The following is a 12,237-nucleotide window of genomic DNA, read 5'->3' on the forward strand; positions in this document are numbered from 1 at the left end:
TAACGTATTTAAGTACGGGAAAACAGGAAAAAGAGGAGGAGAAGATGTGAAGCAGCTGAGCGGGGGGCAGAGAGGGGGAGGCGCGAGCCTCATGGGCCTTGCAGGCCTCACCCTCTGGCCTCCCGCCGGGCAGCCGACTGGGCCCAACTCGGCCCGGCCCGGCTGCAAGAAGTGGAGAGGAGATGAGAAGTGAATAAGATGTAAAAAGGATCCTGAGAGGCGTCTGCCAGCCTGTTGTGAGGAACGGCTGCAGATGCCAAGGTCAGTTCAGAAGGAGGGGGAGGAGTAATATGGCTCCTGGCCAAGATTCCTCTGCAACTCGTGGTGAAGACCATGGTGGAGCGGGTTGTCCCCCTGCAGCCCATGGAGGTCCACGGAGGGGCAGAGATCCACCTGCAGCTCGTGGAGGACCCCACGCCAGAGCAGGTGGAGGCCTGAAGGAGGCTGTGGCCCGTGGAGGGCCCGCTGGGGCAGCTGTTCTAGAGGGACTGCACCCCGTGGAAGAGATGACCCACGCCGGAGCAGTTTCACGGAGGACTGTGGCCCGTGGGAGGGACCCCACGCTGGAGCAGAGGAGGAATGCGAGGAGTTCTTCCCCTGACGATGATACAGCGGCGTAAAACAACGCGTGATGAACTGACCGCGACCCCCATTCCCTTTTCCCCCCCCGTGCCGCTCGGGAGGGGAAGGTAGTAGAGATAATGTTAAGCCCGGGAAGAGGGAGGGGTGGGGGGAGGTTATCTTGTTCCCTGTCTCATTCTCCTGCTAATTTTAGAAAATAAATGAATAGTTTTCCCCAAGTCGAGTCTGTTTTGCCCGTGACGGTAACTTTAAGGATTTCTCCCCGTCCTTATCTCAAACCTTGAGCCGTTTTTCTTATATCATCTCCCCCTGTTCTCTCGGAGGGTGGGGGGAGCGGGAGAGGGACTGCGTAGTCTGGTCCTGATCAGGGCTGAACTACGACATGAAGTTATATAGAAATTTGTTTTGTATTACCTACATAGCCACGCGAAATCATATGGCACAAGAATGTGCAAAAAATTCATGGTTTGTTAAATTTGAGATTGAACAAGAAAAAAAAAAATCATAAACATTCATAAGAGAAAAGGCTACATTACATTAGATGACAATAATAGAAAAATAAATTAGTGATGTAAGAATGAAAAGAAGAATTAGGGGGAAGGGGGATTAAAACCAAGTTATTAAACTATTGGTATAACAAACAGCTTGATAAAATAATATCTACTTACACTGAGTTCAAATAGTGTAGAACATACCCAATTTGAACTCAGCAAAAGTATATCTGCATCAATAAAGTGGATATTTTTCATTATTGTTGTTGTTATCACTATTATATTTGCTCTTCCTGGACAAAACACTTAACAAGACCAAGATAAGTTTTGTCTGCTTGATACAGAAAGATGAACCACAAATTAAAAATCCTAAATTCCCTTAATGATGACATCTGTCAAGGCCCAGTTAAAAGATGCGACAGTATGTTAGTAAAAGTGAATGTGACAGATGAGTTACATTACAATGGATTACAAATGGTACAAATGGTACAAATGGTACCCACTTCAAATTAAGAAGTGAACTGTGATGCTATCAGGTTATTTTTATAGAGGACAGCAGCAGTGCGTTATATTCCTGATTAAGAAATCTAAAAGAAGCAAAATAAGAAAGGGCCACTTTATGAATTAAAATGTTTAGAGAGTAATATAAAGCATGAAAATAAAATTAATGTGCTCTAGACACTACAGAGGTATCAATCCATGTTCTCCCTTTCTTTAGCATTTTGATCTGGTTATTTTGAGATTATATATTGATATAGATTAAACTGCCAATTTAATGTAGCAGCTATCTCTCAATTTAGAATTTATCATAATACTAAAGAGCAGAGCTTTTAAAAACCTTTCAATGTTTTATTTCTCCTGGTTTGTAGGGAGGAGTTTTGCTTGGTTGATTTTATTTTGTTTGTGGGCTAGGGGTTGTGGGTTGTTGCAGTTTTGTTTGTTTGTTTGTTTGTTGCTTGGAGGTTTCTTGTTTGTTTTTACTGACTTGGACAGACCAGAAAGAGGAGAAATAGAAAAGGAAAAGAAGGAACTGAAGTTTAGTGAGCCACCAGGTGAAAGCACATACATCACTTGTCACAGTGAAATGAGGATCCTGTGCCTATAAAAGACATCTTGTGCCTTAGATAGAGACACACAATTAGAGTCTGATGCAACAGTAAATAATGGTCTGTGGTGGACAGTTAAGTGATGAGGGTTTATTCTCCCACATAGTTCAGAACTCAAGTATGCTCACACTTGCTGTCAAATCCTACAAAATAGCTCCAATTTGCTGCTTTACTAAAAAAAAAAAAAAAAAAAAAAAAAAAAAAAAACCACCAAAAAAAACACACCACCTGCCCCAGCAACAAATCATCTTTTGACAAATATAATTATAGACTCAACTTCACTAGTAGTGAGTTCTAACCATGCTCATAGAGATCAAAGTAAATTATCATCTAATATGTCACTTGAATCACTCATAATCCTAAACTCCTTCAGTAACTACTGCGATCTATTAGTGAATGGCAACATAACAGATGAGCAGACATGCTCTCCCACTCGCACTATCCAGATGTGCTTTGAGTACTACATATTAAAGCATTCATAAAGAGCTGTAACTCAGCAGAAAAGTTAAGGAAGGCTTTTTTCCTATTTAAAAAAAAAAATCCTTCAATTTTTACTTCTCTAGCCCCTCAAGGTGTGCTTTGTGACAATACTCTTAAGACTGAAGAGTTCTTTCTTCCTGGACTGATCTCCCTAGTCATATAAAAACAAAAAAAAATACAGTTTGTTCATGAAGGGCTATCATCTCTGCATTAAAGAGTCAGATATAATAATGCAGTCTAGAGATTCACTACCTTTCCTCTTATTAATGAGCTATTTCCCAGAAAGACAAAAACACAGAAAAGCAAGATAATGTACCATGCAAATCACTTATTCAGGCAGCTACATGTGGCCATTTGCCATGAAGGATTTCAAGAACCAACACTTATATTCCATTTTTAACATTAGATTAAGTACCTGTTAAAAGCCATGCTCTCTTCTCTTTTCCTATCATTCCTTTTTAAAGTTAATGGGAAAGATGACAAAAAGAAGACCGTCGTAGTTCAGCCCTGATTGGGACCAGACTACACAGTCTCTCTATCACTCCCCCAACCCTCCAAGAGAACAGGGAGAGATAATATAAGGAAAAAAGGCTCGAGGCTTGAGATAAGGACAGGGAGGAAATCCTTAAAGTTACCGTCACAGGCAAAACAGACTCGACTTGGGGAAAAGTATTCATTTATTACTAAAACTAGCAGGAGAATGAGACAGGGAACAAGATAACCTCCCCCCACCCCTCCCTCTTCCCAGGCTTAACATTATCTCTACTACCTTCCCCCTCCCTTCGCCCCCCCATGCGGCACAGGGGGGAAGAGGGAATGGGGGTCACGGTCAGTTCTTCACGTGTTGTTTCATACCACTACTTCATCGTTGGGGGAAAAACTCCTCACATTCCTCCTCTGCTCCATTGTGGGGTCCCTCCCACGGGCCACAGACCTTCATGAAACTGCTTCGGCGTGGGTCATCTCTTCCACGGGGTGCAGGCCCTCCAGAATGGCTGCCCCAGCAGGCCCTCCATGGGCCACAGCCTCCTTCAGGCATCCGCCTCTCCCCATGTGGGGTCCTCCACGGGCTCCAGGTGAATCTCTGCTCCTCTGTGGACCTTCATGGGCTGCAGGGGGACAACCTGCTCCACCATGGTCGTCACCACAGGCTGCAGGGGAATCTTGGCCAGGAGCCACATTACTCCTCCCCCTCCTTCTTCTGACCTTGGCATCTGCAGCCGTTCCTCACAACAGGCTGGCAGACGCCTCTCAGGATCCTTTTTACATCTTATTCACTTCTCATCTCCTCTCCACTTCTTGCAGCCGGGCTGGGCCAAGTTGGGCCCAGATGGCCACCTGGCGGGAGGCCAGAGGGTGAGGCCTGCAGGGCCCACAAGGCTCGCGCCTCTCTGCCCCCACTCAGCTGCTTCACATCTTCTCTCTCTTTTTTTCTGTCTTCCCCTTCTTAAATACGTTATCGCAGAGGCGTTACCACAGGACATTCTGCTACCAATTGGCTTAGCCTTGGCCAGCAGCAGGTCCGCCCTAGGCCCTAGGCCCGGCCGAGTCCACTGAACAAAGGGGAGCAACTTCTAGCAGTTTCTTACAGAAGCTACCACCTTAGCCCCCCCTCCACTAAACAAAACCAGAACAAAGACAAATGAAAACAAATTATTTCCCACTTTCACCTTTTCTCGCCTTCCTTCCTCCTTCTCTTAGGAGACTCCCTGTAGCCACCTTAATGATTTTTCAAAATGTACATCATTTTTCTCTGGATCTGACATGTCATCACCAGATGTATGACTTAGAACAGACTTAAGGCTTGGAAGGATTCACTGGGAGACACAAAACATTCCTAAGCAAAGAGTTTTATTGTTCCTAGAGGGTGAGCCTGGTTTAAGCTTCAAATTAATTTTTATGCCAAATCTGGGAGTGGATGGGGTGGAATACATCAAAAAAACCTGCAGATTTCATTCAGCCCAACCAATTAATTAAAATGCAAGAAAGACGCACAACAAAATGGAAGAGTTCCTCTCTGAAAGTGAGAGATAATAAAGCTCCACACTTCAGTTTCATTTGAAAATACTTCATGTAAAAATGTGGGAAGTCAGAATAATTCTACTTCAGTGGAACTAAACAAAGATAACATTGTCTTTTCTTGCAACAAGCAAATGTTGCAAGTAGAAATATTTCTAGACTAGCTCCTCAAATAAGGTAACACAAAACATACAAATACAACAATAGAGACAAAAGATGTCAAGGAAGTCTCATGGTGGGACACAGCCTCATATCATGCCATGCAGCTAAAAGAGCTCTAACAAAGGCGGGTGAGCACATTTCCCTTTGGATGATAAGTGATAAGTGATAAAACTTCTAGAGCAGGCCAGGCAATAGGTCTGTTAGGTTACCAAAACCAAGCTCATCCTACAGTTTATACGGTTTTGGTAGTCACTGATAATAAATGAAGTATGACATAGGCTGATAAGGAGAAAAAAAAATTGCACCAGATGATTCACCAAAATATCCATGTCATAGTGCTGAATATGTCATTTGTTTTTGTATATATATACACACATATATGTACACACAAACACTACTGCAGCAGTCTTCACTAAACTGACATCATGTCTCTACTTGCTACTTGGGACTTACACATCAAGAACTGTCTCCATGACAAATCGGCAATCACAGAAAACCAGATTACTTCACTGTCAGGTATTTATGAGCATTATTACAGAATTATTCTTAAGAGAGCAACTAAGTGATGGAGGGAAGGTACCTCTCCTTGCATGAAGAACTTAAGGCGCTAGGAATGAAAGGTACTACACAGCACTTTTAGAAAGAATTCAAAGAGAACAAGTCTTATTCTCTCCTTGGCAGGTGGCTGTAATAAAGTCAGAATCAAGGCTTATGTACTAATTTTAAATTCATGTAGAAAAATCCAAGATCATCCAATCTCCTGCAAGCATTCAACCTGCTTCTTTGGAAGTAAGAAGCTTCCTGCCACCAGAAAAATAAACATAATTATTTCTTCATTGGACCAATAATAAAATAGTCACAACATAGTGTTTCAGAGCTCCACATTTCAGTGTCCATAATAACTTAGCTTATATTTCATGTGAGCACTAAGTCATATAAAAATAACCTTTCAAAAAAGATTCTTCTCACCAAAATATGAAGAACATTTGGAATCCATAATAAAGAAGAAAGAAAACCACTTCACATTATAGATTTTGAGAGTGACAAAGTAAACAAATGCCAATGAGCAAAATTACATTGCAGATAACGCTCTCTTCATTTACTCAGATACAGTTCAACACTTACAGAATACAAGAGAGCTGAGAGCATGGGCTGTTCAGCATGGAGAAGAGAAGGCTCTGGGGAGACCTTATTGCAGCCTTTCAGCACTCTAAAGGGGCTTGTAAGAAAGCTGGGGACAAACTTTTTAACAGGGCCTGCTGCGATAAGACAAGGGGTAATGGTTTTAAACTGCAAGAGGGTAGATTTAGATTAGACATAGGGAAGACATTTTTTACAATGAGGGTGGTAGAACACTGTAACAGGTTGCCCAGAGAGGTGGTAGATGCCCCATCCCTGGAAACATTCAGATTGGATGGGGCTCTGAGCAACCTGATCTGGTTGGAGATGTCCCTACGTCTTGCAGGGGTTTGGACTAGATGAGCTTTAAAGGTCCCTTCCAACCCAAACTATTCTATGATTTGATTCATATTATCACACTTTGTATAAGGAATGCAATCACAGCTGTAAGAGCACATATATAACTGTTTTCTTGCATCATGCATAAAAAAAAAAGAAACCTGTATCATCTGAAGACTATTTTTATTCTCTGTTCCTGACAGAACCTTTTAGCTACTATCAAGGAACTATTATGCAATTCTAAGTGCAGGACAATAGGGTACAAAATGAGGAAAACAATCTATAGATATTCCCTGCCTCTATTGCTACAAACAACATTTCCTTAGACCATCTGTTCCTCTTTAGGTATATAAGCTTCTGAAGCAGATTAGGATATTAAATAGTCATCCTGCAGAAAAGTTTCCTGTTGCTAAGAAACAGGAAGGAAAACAACATATCCAAGGTCAGCTGTTACTGAATTGATTCAGGACGATAAATTTTTTTACCCATTTTGACATATTTCATAAGGAATCAAACACACTATTTGTTTAGGCAGGACTGTTTCCATAAGCCATACTCCACTTAGAAGTTTTCTATTTGCATGGAGACTATGAATAAAAGTAAAACTGAGTTCAGTGAAGGGTGACAGAAATGTCACTCTGGTTAGGCAAATCAACAGGGAATTACAGTACTTTGAGAAACCATTCCTGAGGAGTTAAAAAATTCATCATATTTTGTATGACCTTTCATTTCTGGCAGCTTTTTCATTAGACAGATTTTTGTTCTAGATTCAAGTCAAAGGTCAATGCTTCTAACACACCTTTTCTCTCAACAGGCAAGTTAAAAGACAATTGTTTCACCTGAGGCACCACTTCTGCAAGCATAAAATAAGGCATTCTTTTCTTGCTACTCGCAGCACGCTGATTCAGTTCCACTCCTCCTCTGCAATTAACAAATCCAAACCATCCCTATACAAAATAAAATCCAAATAAAGTATCAATACACTGAAATACAGTGAAATTACTGCACTATCTTCTACTGCACTGTGTAGTTTCAAAAAGAGCACATAACAAGCCACAAGTTTGCTCCATAAATATCTAGGAAAGGAGCCCGTAAAAAGCATTAAGTATGTCTGTAACCCAGTGCCATTATCCATGCAGCTTAGTGAATTACCTTTTTTTTTTTCCCAAAAAGCCAAAGCAAAACAAAAGCTCGGAATTACTTTTAAAGCTTCCAATAAAGAACAGAGAAAAAGATAAGGAAGGTTTTGGGGTTTGTTTTAAAAGCGTTCCTCGATTTAACAACACAGGTTCTTCCCTAGCCAAGCTATAGGGACACACGGAAGCAATCAGGTACTTTGCTATTTCTTCCTTTACTCTTCCTACAGCTCTGCACAACTCTTACAAAGAAGCGTGTCCAAGAATTTCCCCTTTCACTCTGGGGAGTTAATTACACTACATACAAGGCCCTGGAAAACGAGAGGTTCCAGGCACAAAAAGCACCATGTTATAGTCTACTAAACATTAAACAAGCATACAAAGCAAACAACATCTAGATGACAAACTGCTTTATGTACTATAAATAACCTAAACAAAAACTGCTAGACAGTAAGTCTATTTGTGTCTTACGTAGTCTTTTCCACAGGTTTGTTGCATAAGTTTGAATATAGACCGAACATAATGCATGTTGAAGTATATAAGTACAAATGTTTACCTCAGTGCTTACATTCTTCAGTCTGAAAAGGCAGCTCACAAAAATATAGCATGTGCTGTACGGCTGCTCTTCTGACTTGCAAAATGCCTCTTGCTCATCAGGCTTGTTCTTGACACAACCATCTGACCTCCATAAAAATAGTTTCTTCTTGCTGCCCCCTATTTGTTCTCTCTGTTTCCTGCTTATTATCATGTCTGAAGGTAATGTCAGTCGTAACACACCTCTTGAGGAAAGAGGGAACCTAACAGTGATAATGCCACACTTTGGTGCTGAAATGGCCAAGGAGGATAAAGGTCAAACAGCCTCCTGCACTGCCAAGGTTTCTTAATCCCATCAAAGGATGCTCGTACCTTTAGGGATCCAGTATACCCATTTAAAAGTGCCTGTGTTAAAAATAATGAACTATGAAACAAAATAATATACTAGAATTATATAATATAGATAACATTGACATTTTAAAAAATATTTTTATTCACTTAATATTACCAGTAGTGTTGATATATTACAATAAGAAATAAAAATAAATGTCTATGAAAAATAAATTGTCTAATTAACACAAGATACTGAGTAACAGACACTGTGCAGTCTTTTTCCTTCCCCTCGGATCTGTTCTTCATTTTTGGTTTAAAGTTTAGTAGTCCAGTGTTACATAAGACTTCTCAAAATCATACATTGTTTTAGCCCATTTCTTCCTTTGACACCTTCAAACCCTACCAACAGTTCTCATGTCAGTAGGGAAACTGTTCCCATCTATGACTGGACAGTGGTTTAATTTCAGCATGAAACAAGCAAGCATTAGATAGCATAGGGAAAGTTATCATAGCAAATCTCTACATCAGATGTCATGAAAGAAGAAGATATGCATTTGCAAATATCCCACTCATCCTTCCAAAGATTTCATTCACTCACAATCCCACACTCACCTACATACAAGTGATGTCTGCCCAATTGCTTTAGCCAGTATCACCTGTATGTGACAAAGAGGACAAGAGGCACCAGCTATCAAGTCCTCACCATGCTTCTGGGTTTCTTTTCAACTGGCAACAACAAACTAGTTTTTGGACGGATCTTCATAGCCTTTAGGAGCCAGCAGCCATTGCTGGGTGGTCCTCCAAAGCAGAATCCTACTTACCTCAGACTTGATAAAGCTTAGGCCGGGTTGTTTCCTACTCTGTTTTTCTTCATTTGGAATATATATAGTCTATAGTCTGTTTTTCTGTTGGGCAAGTAGGAAAAGAAATGGTACATATTACAAGCTTCCACTGATAAGTCATCTGCTCTTTCAGGGGGCAGGCACTCTGGTCTAGACATAACTAACTCATTCGTTAATCTTACCACTTGGAATAGTATCCTGACAGCTGCATCCTTGGAAAGTTGTTCTTCATTACTGATACAAGCCTTTATTTAACCCTTCTGCTGCTGCTTCTGGTGGTTAAACACACTTTTCCATTCCTACATCATTCACACTAACCCTAACATTTCTATTACAGATATCTATAAAGGGTTTAGCAAAGGTAAGCCAAGCCATCAAAACCAGCACAAACTGTCATTCTGGAAACCTTAGCAAAGAAGCCAAATTCTGATGACCATCAGAAATGAATCTCTGAACCCATGCAGCTAGTCATAAAGAACTGAAGTGTCTGATGGTCCTTGTAGGAACTTGGAGTTGTGTTGCTATGTTCTACAGTAATTAAAGAGCTTGGTTTCTAGCTCTGACTATCTGGTCCCTTCCTCAGGATCTGAAATCAGTTTTAAAAATCAAGCGTTGGTTGATGCAACTGACAATGGAGATTGTCATATTTTGCATAAATTAAGTGTAGTATCCAATGGAAACTGGCAAAAAGATTTTCAAATCCTATGAAGCACATTTCTTTCTACTAAAAAGTGTTAATTATGTCACAATAAATATTATTTAAAGACACATTTCAGGATTGTTGAAAATATAAAAGTAGCACAACAGAGCCTACCCAATATATTTTCGCTTAACAAAGAGGAATAGAACTTTACAGCCACACTTGCTAAAAACATGATGTTTGCCAACTGAAATGTGTAAAGACAGAAGCGAGGCCTGCTGTAGAAACAATTACACGTGCTCATCCCCACTTTCCAAGACCTGCTGCCTGGGCCCTTCCTGCCTATACAGATTCCACACCATCACACGCTCAGCTGTATTCCTCCTGTGGTGACCTCTATTCATAACTTGAAACACTGATCTAGGGCCAGCCTCAAGGACTAAGAGCTGGACATTACCTGGGTTTATTTTAATTCCGTTTTCTTGATGTCCATCTGCAAATACCCACAAACCTTCTAGTCTTCCATTATGACAAATGTACCGTATAGGAATGTTTCCAATGGATAATTAAATACCAGAGCATTGTATCTTTATGGATAACAGCTGACATTTTTCCTCATAAAGAATACTTTTACTTCCTGCCTTTAGAGCATTTGTCTCCTGTGTCTTGATGTGGACCACAAACCAGAGAACGCGCTATGTACCCCAGAACTTCCACAATACCGATACATAGGTAGGTAATCTTTTTCCCTAAAGCAAAGGGGTTTGGCGTCTGTTCAACTGTTTATCAACTACACATACTTCCTGCACCTAACAACCCTCACATTTAATGCTGTCTACTAACTGAGAACTCAAATTCTCAACAAGTACAATGAATTAATGTGTACTATTATATAGCACATAAACTAACAAAATTAGGAAAGAGGACTTAGACTGAAGGAAGATGATGTCTTCTTCCTTCTTCTGGAAGAAGAAGTCAAAATAGTTTGAGGAAGATAACATAGAGAATCAAGGCAGAAGTAGGTAAGTCATGCTGAACATCAAATAGATTCTAAAATCCTCCAGTAAGTAAACAAACACTGACATCCTGAAAGGTGGCTAGAGCAGCAGCTCCAGTTAGGCTTTCCAAAAAAGCTCTGAGTTAACCAGCAGTAGTTACTGCTTTTCTTTACAAGGTATGGTGTCAATCAAACAATTTCCAACCTAGATATAAAATTATGCAGGGCATTCACGTTACAGAAAATTCCTTAATTGGGTGCCAGCAATGCTTCCCGGCAGAAACGCTCGCAATTGTCAAATGTTTCACTAGCTGAAAAGGCCTCTATTTGTTATTTCAGTGTACTTGCAGCACCTGCCAGTTCTGCAATTCTTGTAACATTTGTTACAGGACAAAACATGAAGTCTCAGCTTAAAATGCTGACTGAAAGACAGAAAATGGTGTGATTTCTAACATTTAATATTGTCAAAACCAGATCTTGCTTGACTCTGTAGTAATGAGAGCTGTGGCTAAATATTCACTTTTTAAGCATCACGAAGTTCAAGATAGCAAATATTCAAATCATGTCCTGCAAACTGATTGGTGCTTGTGTCTGTTTATGCTGGCCTCAAAGCTGAGTAAGGCTTGGTGCGTTTGTCTGGTGACGATGCTACAATTGTCCACCAAGAGAAAGAGTAGCCACTCATAGCACTGACAGATTTGTACACTCTTGCAGAGTATGACAGACATCCTTTCCCCAGCGGTTACTACTATCATACAGTTACTGCTATATATGGTACCAATATAGTGCCTACATGATAGTAGGGGTAACTGTCATCATATTGAAAAAGTGGAAAGCATGCTATTTGTTGCTTCAGCATAAAATTTGATCTAGTAGGGGGACACTTTACATTCCCTACCTATGAAAAAGATCAACCCTCTCAGGTCCACTTGAGAAGAACAATTCCTTTCATTTTGCAGGAATTTTTTTATTTTTTCCATGTTCATAATGGAAGTGGCTAGTAGGAGTTATGATAAGAATTCATAAGGTTGTTTGTAATCCCACGTCTACTGCTTAACGGTTAATTTGTCATGGGTGTATATTTGGATATTTAATTCTTTGGGCTTTTTCCAACCCACATGACTCTTCAGATTTTGAATCTCCTCTGCAGTCTTCTCTTCATTGCCTGTCTGAGCAGGTGAGCCTATAAAGAAGTGGGTACGTGTTGTATGAAAGCTGTTAAAACAGCAGTAGCTTATAATTCCATGGATTTCATCTCCTTCTAGACACAAGCACAGAGGACAGGCCATGGCACTGTCACAGACTGAACAAACTTCAAAACTGTTTTAAATGAAAAAAAAAAAAAGAAATGGAATTGTAGTAACTGTGTCTGACAAGAAACTCTCACCCCTGCAAGACAAAATGTTGTAGTTAATCGCTATTTGATGTTATACTTGAAAGATAGATCTCTCTCATTC

The 12,237-nt window shown here is 40.4% G+C and overlaps 1 protein-coding gene across 2 annotated transcripts in view; it reads right to left on the reverse strand.

The window, feature by feature from the left end:
- Positions 1 to 12,237, reverse strand: part of MARCHF1 (membrane associated ring-CH-type finger 1) — a 249,725-nt gene that overhangs the window by 221,735 nt on the left and 15,753 nt on the right. The window contains exon 2 of one of the 2 annotated variants that reach the window (XM_086746884.1): positions 7,138 to 7,245. The exons of the other annotated variant lie outside the window; for it this stretch is intronic. The gene's annotated coding sequence lies outside the window, so the exon portion shown is untranslated. The remainder of the gene's footprint in view (positions 1 to 7,137; positions 7,246 to 12,237) is intronic. 2 annotated transcript variants of the gene reach the window in all.

Source organism: Chlamydotis macqueenii, chromosome 4 (genome assembly GCF_036417535.1).
Source record: "Chlamydotis macqueenii isolate bChlMac1 chromosome 4, bChlMac1.mat, whole genome shotgun sequence".
Lineage (NCBI taxonomy): Eukaryota > Metazoa > Chordata > Aves > Otidiformes > Otididae > Chlamydotis > Chlamydotis macqueenii.